Source organism: Dendrobates tinctorius, unplaced genomic scaffold (genome assembly GCF_039654945.1).
Source record: "Dendrobates tinctorius isolate UK_male_01 unplaced genomic scaffold, ASM3965494v1 ptg000151l, whole genome shotgun sequence".
In the NCBI taxonomy this organism is placed as follows: domain Eukaryota; kingdom Metazoa; phylum Chordata; class Amphibia; order Anura; family Dendrobatidae; genus Dendrobates; species Dendrobates tinctorius.
In genome coordinates, this window is record NW_027361818.1 from 6,616,138 (window position 1) to 6,625,027 (window position 8,890).

Genomic DNA, 8,890 nt, shown 5'->3' on the forward strand with positions numbered 1-8,890 from the left:
CCCCATAGCTGTGCCCTCCCTCTCTATACTGCTTCCACATAAAGTTCTCTCACTCTCTATACTGAACCCCCATACTGTGCCCTCACCACCTATACTTCCCTCCATACAGCGCCTCACTCTCTATTCAAATTTCCATTATATTCCCTCACTCTCTATACTGATATACTGAACCCCCATGCTGTGCTCTCTATACTGACCCCCAAACCCCCAATGCTGTGCCTTCAGTTCCTGTACTGATGTCCCAAATATAGCCCCCTCAAACCATGTCCTCACTCTCTATACTGACCCCTAGATAGTGTCCTGACTCTATATGCTGAGTTTACCATACTGTACCCTCTCTCTATATACTAACCCCAACACCCCAATACTATGCTCTCAGTTACTATACTGATGTCCCCCATATATCCCTCAACCTCTATACTGATTCCCATACTGTGTCCTCAATATCTATACTGACCCTCAGATAGTGTCCTGACTCTCTATGCTGATCCTTCCATACTGTACCCTCATTCCCTATACTAACCCCCCAAACTATGCCCTCATGCTCTATACTGAACCCCATATTGTACCCTACTCTCTATACTGACCACTTCCTACTGTGCCCTCACTCATTTTACTGAGCCCTTCCCTCTCGTCGACTTCTCATCTGTGGTGTTGCAATGATGTCTGCATTGTGAAGAGGTGACCATATCGTGCTGCAGCGATTCAGTGATATAGAAAGGTTAAGATTTTCCTCTAGGTTCTAAATTTTTTACAATTAGTCTCAGTCTCAGATTTTGTTTAATATTTTTATTAAAGAGGTTGTCCAGTCTAAAATGACAAGTCTGCAGTCACTCTGTGAGACTGCAGACCTTTGAATCCCCCCAGCACACGCACTGTGCGCTTGGAAGAATTCACCAATTTCTGAGCAGGGAACGGCAGTGAAGTTTGCAGCTTTATTTCAGCTAGATCCTTCCCCGATCTCTCAACTTTTCTTGATGCATGGATAAATCCTGCTGACTATGCCAAATGTAAAGTGGAGCAGAGTGTTAGTCGGGACCGAGCTGCTGTCCGGTTGCGCTCTGGCACTTTAAAGAGAAGGCGTGTCCCAGTCCCAGTGTGCGGTAGAGTGTGGGGTGTGTCACACTCACTTGTAGGCCGCAGGCCTCCGCTGTCTTCAAGCTTATGTCCTCAGGAGCCGCCGCACACAATGCATGGGACACCAGGTTCTTTGTAACAGTCAAACTTTTACTAAACAGTCCAAGTTCATCAAGGGTATACAGGTGGGATACAGGACAGGACAGCAATTTCCACTTTCTTCCTCTTTAGCACAACTCTTCTGTTCTACCACACATTCATTCTGGACTTCCCCCAAGCCTGCTGACTTCACAGCCCCAGAGATTCGTTGTCCACTTCAGCAGTGCACCTGGGTCCAGCTACCTGCCCCTCATATAACTCCATCTCCACCGACCTCGTGATGTCAGAAGATCAGACCCGCTCAATGATACCTGTGCGTCTGTTGTCTTCAGGGGTAGGAACGGGGTTAGACAGTCCACATTCCTACACCACAATTTGGCCTCACTGGTGATCCAGAAATTTGACTTTGAGTCAGATCACACAGCTACAATATCAGCAACATGAGCACGACGCTGTATGTCAAGGCAGGGAGCCCTGATGTCAATGATGACCCCCAACTTAAGTGCTTTAAAATGGCTGTAAGGGCTAGAGGGCAGAAAAAGGAAGCTAAATGGGGTAAGAGCAAGACAAGTGCCCTGCAAACAAATGTGGATAGAGAAATTACTTATAATAACATAAAATCCAAAAAAGGACCCCCACTGCGGCAGCAGGTCCAAGCCTCAAAGAGGCGCTGCATAGGCCCCCATGCTCTCATCCTTCTCCTGAGCAACCCGGTGCATCACCTTGGGTGCGGTGGGTCACAAAGCAGGGTGGCCATGGTGTCCTCTGGAGGCCATCCACCTCACCCTTCATGTGCAAGGGTTGTTATCTGTACGCCAGCCTCTTCAGAATCTGCCCACACAGTGAGCCACTCTCTTCCAAAAAACCCAGTTTCCAAACATTCCATGGTTCTATTTCAGAGAGACAGCGTGATAAACAGGTACCACATCCAAGGAAGGCAGCAGTCAAGCAAATGAACCATTCCTCAACTGAGTTAGCAGTTGATGTTGTAAGACACAACGGCCATCCATGACAATGTAGAGGCTCAGTAATTGAAATGAGTAGAGTTGAGCGAAACGGGTCGAAAAATTTCAAAAGTCGCCGACTTTTGGCAAAGTCGGGTTTCATGAAACGAAACCCGACCCTAGGATGAGGTCGGCCACGAGGTCGGCGACTTATGCGCCAAAGTCGCGTTTCAAAAGTTTGTTTTGCGCTCTTTTTCAGCCAATCAGGATCCACGGACACTGTGGGCAACGTGATGACATAGGCAGGGGTCACGACCATCTTTCAGAAGGGCATGCAAGTGATTGGCTTGCTTTGGTGGGCGTCACAGGGTGTATAAAAGGGCGTGCACGCCGACCGCCATCTTACTTCTGCCGATCTCAGTATAGGGAGAGGTTGCTGCTGATTCTGTAGGGAGAGCGTTAGGCAGGGAAGAAGACAAAAAAACTGCTTCTGCTGCTAGCGATTTGGCCTGCACAACACACCAGTCACTGTGTGTGCAGTGCAAGGGGAGGCTATATAGTGGTGTATCAGTGGTGTTGGTTGTTGGGCTGCCTTCTAAGGCTTCCTGACATTCCTGCATTGCTGTTTACCCACTGCTCCGCAAACTGCTTTTTTAAAAGCAATCCCAATTTTTTTTTTTGTCCTGCTGAGAAGAAAAAAAAACTGCTTCTGCTGCTAGCAATTTGGCCTGCACAACACACCAGTCACTGTGTGTGCAGTGCAAGGGGAGGCTATATTGTGGTGTATCAGTGGTGTTGGTTGTTGGGCTGCCTTTTAAGGCTTCCTGACAGGCTGGCATTGCTGTTTACCCACTGCTCTGCAAACTGCTTTTTTAAAAGCAATCCAATCTCCCTTATCCTCTAGTCACTTTTGTCACAGCTGTGCCATCGAGCCTGTGACATAGCGCTCAGATATCAGTGGGCCTCACACAATCCAAAAGTGTCCAGTGTCCAAAAGTGTGTGCAGAGATTCAAAATCTCCCTTATCCTCTAGTCACTTTGGTCACAGCTGTGCCATCGAGCCTGTCACATAGCGCTCAGATATTCATTGGGCCTCACACAATCCAAAAGTGTCCAGTGTCCAAAAGTGTGTGCAGAGATTCAAAATCTCCCTTATCCTCTAGTCACTTTGGTCACAGCTGTGCCATCGAGCCTGTCACATAGCGCTCAGATATTCATTGGGCCTCACACAATCCAAAAGTGTCCAGTGTCCAAAAGTGTGTGCAGAGATTCAAAATCTCCCTTATTATTATTATTATTATTATTATTTATTGTTATAGCGCCATTTATTCCATGGCGCTTTACATGTGAGGAGCGGTATACATAAAAACAAGTACAATAATCTTAAACAATACAAGTCATAACTGGTACAGGAGGAGAGAGGACCCTGCCCGCGAGGGCTCACAATCTTCAAGGGATGGGTGATAATACAGTAGGCGAGGGTAGAGCTGGTCGTGCAGCGGTTTGGTTGATCGGTGGTTACTGCAGGTTATAGGCTTGTCGGAAGAGGTGGGTCTTCAGGCTCTTTTTGAAGGTTTCGATGGTAGGTGAGAGTCTGATATATTGTGGTAGAGAGTTCCAGAGTAGGGGTGATGCGCGAGAGAAATCTTGTATGCGATTGTGGGAAGAGGAGATAAGATGGGAGTAGAGAAGGAGATCTTGTGAGGATCGGAGGTTGCGTGCAGGAAAGTACCAGGAGACGAGGTCACAGATGTATGGAGGAGACAAGTTGTGGATGGCTTTGTATGTCATGGTTAGGGTTTTGTAATGGAGTCTCTGGGCAATTGGGAGCCAGTGAAGGGATTGACAGAGGGGAGAAGCTGGGGAATAGCGGGGGGACAGGTGGATTAGTCGGGCAGCAGAGTTTAGAATAGATTGGAGGGGTGCAAGAGTGTTTGAGGGGAGGCCACAGAGCATGAGGTTGCAGTAGTCAAGGCGAGAGATGATGAGGGCATGGACTAGGGTTTTTGCAGATTCTTGGGTGAGGAATGAATGGATGCGTGAAATATTTTTGAGTTGAAGTCGGCAGGAAGTGGAAAGGGTTTGGATATGTGGTTTGAAGGAGAGATCAGCGTCAAGGATTACTCCGAGGCAGCGAGCTTGTGGGACTGGGGAGAGTGGGCAGTCATTTACTGTAATTGATAGGTTCGTGGGGGGGTCACGTGAGATGGGGGAAAGATGATGAATTCTGTTTTGTCCATGTTGAGTTTCAGATATCTAGTGGAGAAGAAGGATGAAATAGTGGACAGACATTGAGGGATTCTGGTTAGTAGGGAGGTGATATCTGGTCCAGAGATGTAGATCTGTGTGTCATCAGCATAAAGATGATACTGAAAGCCATGAGATTCTATGAGCTGTCCCAGGCCAAAGGTGTAAATAGAGAACAGCAGGGGCCCAAGGACTGAACCTTGTGGGACTCCGACAGATAGGGGCGAGGTGAGGAGGTGGTGTGTGAGTGGGAGACGCTGAATGTCCGGTCTGTTAGGTATGATGAGATCCAGGAGAGGGCCAAGTCTGTGATGCCGAGGGATGAGAGGGTCTGTAATAATAGGGAATGGTCCACTGTGTCAAAGGCAGCCGACAGGTCCAGGAGGAGGAGGACAGAGTAGTGTCGCTTGCTCTTGGCAGTTAAGAGGTCATTGGTGACCTTAGTAAGGGCAGTTTCAGTGGAGTGGTGTGACCGGAAGCCAGATTGTAAGCGGTCGAAGAGGGAGCAAGAAGAGAGATGGAAGGACAGTTCAAGGTAGACGTGTTGTTCCAGTAGCTTGGAGGCGTATGGGAGAAGTGATATAGGGCGATAGCTAGATACAGAGGATGGGTCAAGAGAGGGCTTTTTGAGGATAGGTGTGATGGAGGCATGTTTAAAGCTTGAGGGGAAAACACCAGTTGTTAGTGATAGGTTGAAGAGATGGGTTAGGGTTGGGATGAAGACTGTGGTGAGGTTTGGGATGAAGTGGGATGGGATCGGGTCGAGTGCACAGGTGGTGAGATGTGATCTTGAGAGTAGAGTGGAGAGTCGATCTTCTGTAATGGTGGAGAAGTTGGTTTTGAAGGTGGAGGGCTGGGAAGTCGGGAGGAAGGGCTCTGGGGGTTGTTGACCAAAACTGTCCCTGATGTTATCAATTTTCTGCTTGAAAAATGAGGCAAAGTCTTCAGCTGAGATGAGTGGGGAGGGAGGAGGTGCTGGGGGGCAGAGGAGAGAATTGAAGGTGTTGAATAACTGTTTAGGGTTGTGAGACAGGGAGGATATGAGAGATGAGAAGTAGGTTTGTTTAGCTGTGGCGAGTGTGGTCTTGAAAGTAGTGAGCCTGTCACATAGCATTCAGATATTCATTGGGCCTCACACAATCCAAAAGTGTCCAGTGTCCAAAAGTGTGTGCAGAGATTCAAAATCTCCCTTATCCTCTAGTCACTTTGGTCACAGCTGTGCCATCGAGCCTGTCACATAGCGCTCAGATATTCATTGGGCCTCACACAATCCAAAAGTGTCCAGTGTCCAAAAGTGTGTGCAGAGATTCAAAATCTCCCTTATCCTCTAGTCACTTTGGTCACAGCTGTGCCATCGAGCCTGTCACATAGCACTCAGATATTCATTGGGCCTCACACAATCCAAAAGTGTCCAGTGTCCAAAAGTGTGTGCAGAGATTCAAAATCTCCCTTATCCTCTAGTCACTTTGGTCACAGCTGTGCCATCGAGCCTGTCACATAGCGCTCAGATATTCATTGGGCCTCACACAATCCAAAAGTGTCCAGTGTCCAAAAGTGTGTGCAGAGATTCAAAATCTCCCTTATCCTCTAGTCACTTTGGTCACAGCTGTGCCATCGAGCCTGTCACATAGCGCTCAGATATTCATTGGGCCTCACACAATCCAAAAGTGTCCAGTGTCCAAAAGTGTGTGCAGAGATTCAAAATCTCCCTTATCCTCTAGTCACTTTGGTCACAGCTGTGCCATCGAGCCTGTCACATAGCGCTCAGATATTCATTGGGCCTCACACAATCCAAAAGTGTCCAGTGTCCAAAAGTGTGTGCAGAGATTCAAAATCTCCCTTATCCTCTAGTCACTTTGGTCACAGCTGTGCCATCGAGCCTGTCACATAGCGCTCAGATATTCATTGGGCCTCACACAATCCAAAAGTGTCCAGTGTCCAAAAGTGTGTGCAGAGAATCAAAATCTCCCTTATCCTCTAGTCACTTTGGTCACAGCTGTGCCATCGAGCCTGTCACATAGCGCTCACATATTCATTGGGCCTCACACAATCCAAAAGTGTCCAGTGTCCAAAAGTGTCTGCAGAAATTCAAAATCTCCCTTATCCTCTAGTCACTTTGGTCACAGCTGTGCCATCGAGCCTGTCACATAGCGCTCAGATATCAGTGGGCCTCACACAATCCAAAAGTGTCCAGTGTCCACAAGTGTCTGCAGAAATTCAAAATCTCCCCTGTCCTATAGACACCTTGTACCTTGTTTTACATTACTATATAGTTTGTTGGATTTTGTCTACATTTCTACCAAAAATGAGGAAGGCTGGTGGAAGAGGCCGTGGAATTGGGCGGGGGTTGGCAGCTGGTAATGATGGTGTTGGTGGTGGATCTGATGGTAGTGGCAAGAGCAAAATAGGACCGAATGCAGGAGGTGTTGAGCCTGCGTCATCGTCTGGCTACATAAGGCCTCGAACGCTTAGTTTTCTAGGAGTTGGCAAACCGCTTTTAAAGCCAGAGCATCAGGAAAAAGTTTTGTCTTACATTGCTGACTCAGCCTCCAGCTCTATCGCCTCCTCTTCTTCAGTTGTAAAAAGTAAAAGCACTGAGTCGTCATTGGAGGCTCATGTTCATGAACCACACCTTTCCTTGTGTCCTTCACCCCAACCAGGATTGAAGGATGACGCAGGCCATACTACTGATTACTCCATGGAGCTGTTTTCACATACCATGCCTGGATTATCAAGTGAAATGGTGAATTACCCAGGCCAAGATGAATCTGACATGGAGTGCACTGATGCACAGCCGCTGATGGATGATTCTGCTGGTACATTCACTCAGAGCACTACATTGTCCTCGCAGTGTACAGAGCCAGATTCTGACCCTGATGAGACTCAGGTGCCCCTTCCCGCACACTATACCACCATACACGGTGACACAGAGGAAGGTGCACACGACATAGAAGAGGAGGTGATGGATGACCCAGTTGTTGACCCAGATTGGCATCCATTGGGGGAAGAGGGTGCTGCTTCCATTAGCTCAGATGAGGAGCATCCACAGCAGACATCGACATCGCAACAGCTGTTATCTGGCAGGCCCGGAGCACTCCAAAGACAGGTTCCAAACATCAAAAGAGTTGCTGGACAGCTTGTCCAGAGGGTCAAAAGATCACAGCGTGCTAGGCCGCAAAATGTCTGCCAAAGTAGGAAGAGTGCAGTGTGGCACTTTTTTGAACAAAATCCTCATGATCAGGCCAAGGTTATCTGTAAGAAGTGCGCAAAGACCTTTAGCCGAGGGAAAAATCTGAAAAATTTGAATACCAGTTGCATGCTTAGACATTTAACCAGCATGCACATGCAAGCGTGGACACAACACCAAACCTCAAGTGCCACATGTGCAACTGATCACAACGAAGGTAGTCAGCAACGCTACATTGTTTCCCCCACTGTAAGCCCACCAGTTAGCACAGCAGCAAATGTTGAGGTGTCGTTGCAAGGCCACAGCAGTCAGGGAATCCCACTGTTATATCAACGAAAGACTGATTCTAGGCCATCAGAAAGAACACCAACTCCATCACCATCATCAACCCTCTCTCAGTCCGCCCTGTCCACCGCTACTTCCACCATATGCAACTCTCAAGTCCAGCTCACCCTCCCAGACACTATGAGTAGGTCAAGAAAGTACTCAGTCTCTCATCCGCGTACACTGGGTTTGAACGCCCACATTGCCAAACTAATCTCATTTGAGATGATGCCCTTTCGGTTGGTGGAAAGCACAGCTTTCCGCGAACTCATGGCCTATGCAGTACCACGCTATGACCTACCCAGTCGCCACTTTTTCTCTCGCAAAGCCATCCCAGCCCTCCACCATCATGTGAAATACCGCATTGTCCATGCACTCAAGCAGTCAGTGAGCGGAAAGGTGCACCTCACAACTGATGCATGGTCCAGTCGGCATGGCCAGGGCCGTTATGTGTCCATCACTGCGCACTGGGTTAATGTGGTGGAAGCAGGGTCCACAGGGGACAGCGGTGGTGGGACAGTGCTGCCTAGCCCACGGTATAGGAAACAGTTGGCTGTAGGCGTTCGACCCTCCTCCTCCTCCTCCAGATGCGAAAGCTCGTCCACAGAGCGCAGTCGTACGAGCACTCCATCTGCAGCTGCCACTGTTGCACACGATGTGTCCCCCTATCGAGCAGCTAGTGGAAAGCGTCAGCAGGCTGTGTTGCAGATGATGTGTTTGGGCAACAGACACACCGCCGAGGTGCTGGCCGAGTACTTGAAGCGACAAACTGAGTCATGGCTGGGCAGTGTACATCTTGAGGCAGGCAAGTTAGTTAGTGATAACGGCCGTAATTTTGTGACAGCCATAGCCCTTTCAAAACTCAGCCATATACCTTGCTTGGCTCACACCTTTAACCCCTGGTGGTGCAGTGCTTCCTCAAAAATTATCCGGAGTTAACAGCCCTGCTCCAGAAGGTGCAAAGACTGTGCGCGCACATCCGCCGGTCACCTGTACACTCCGTTCGTATGCA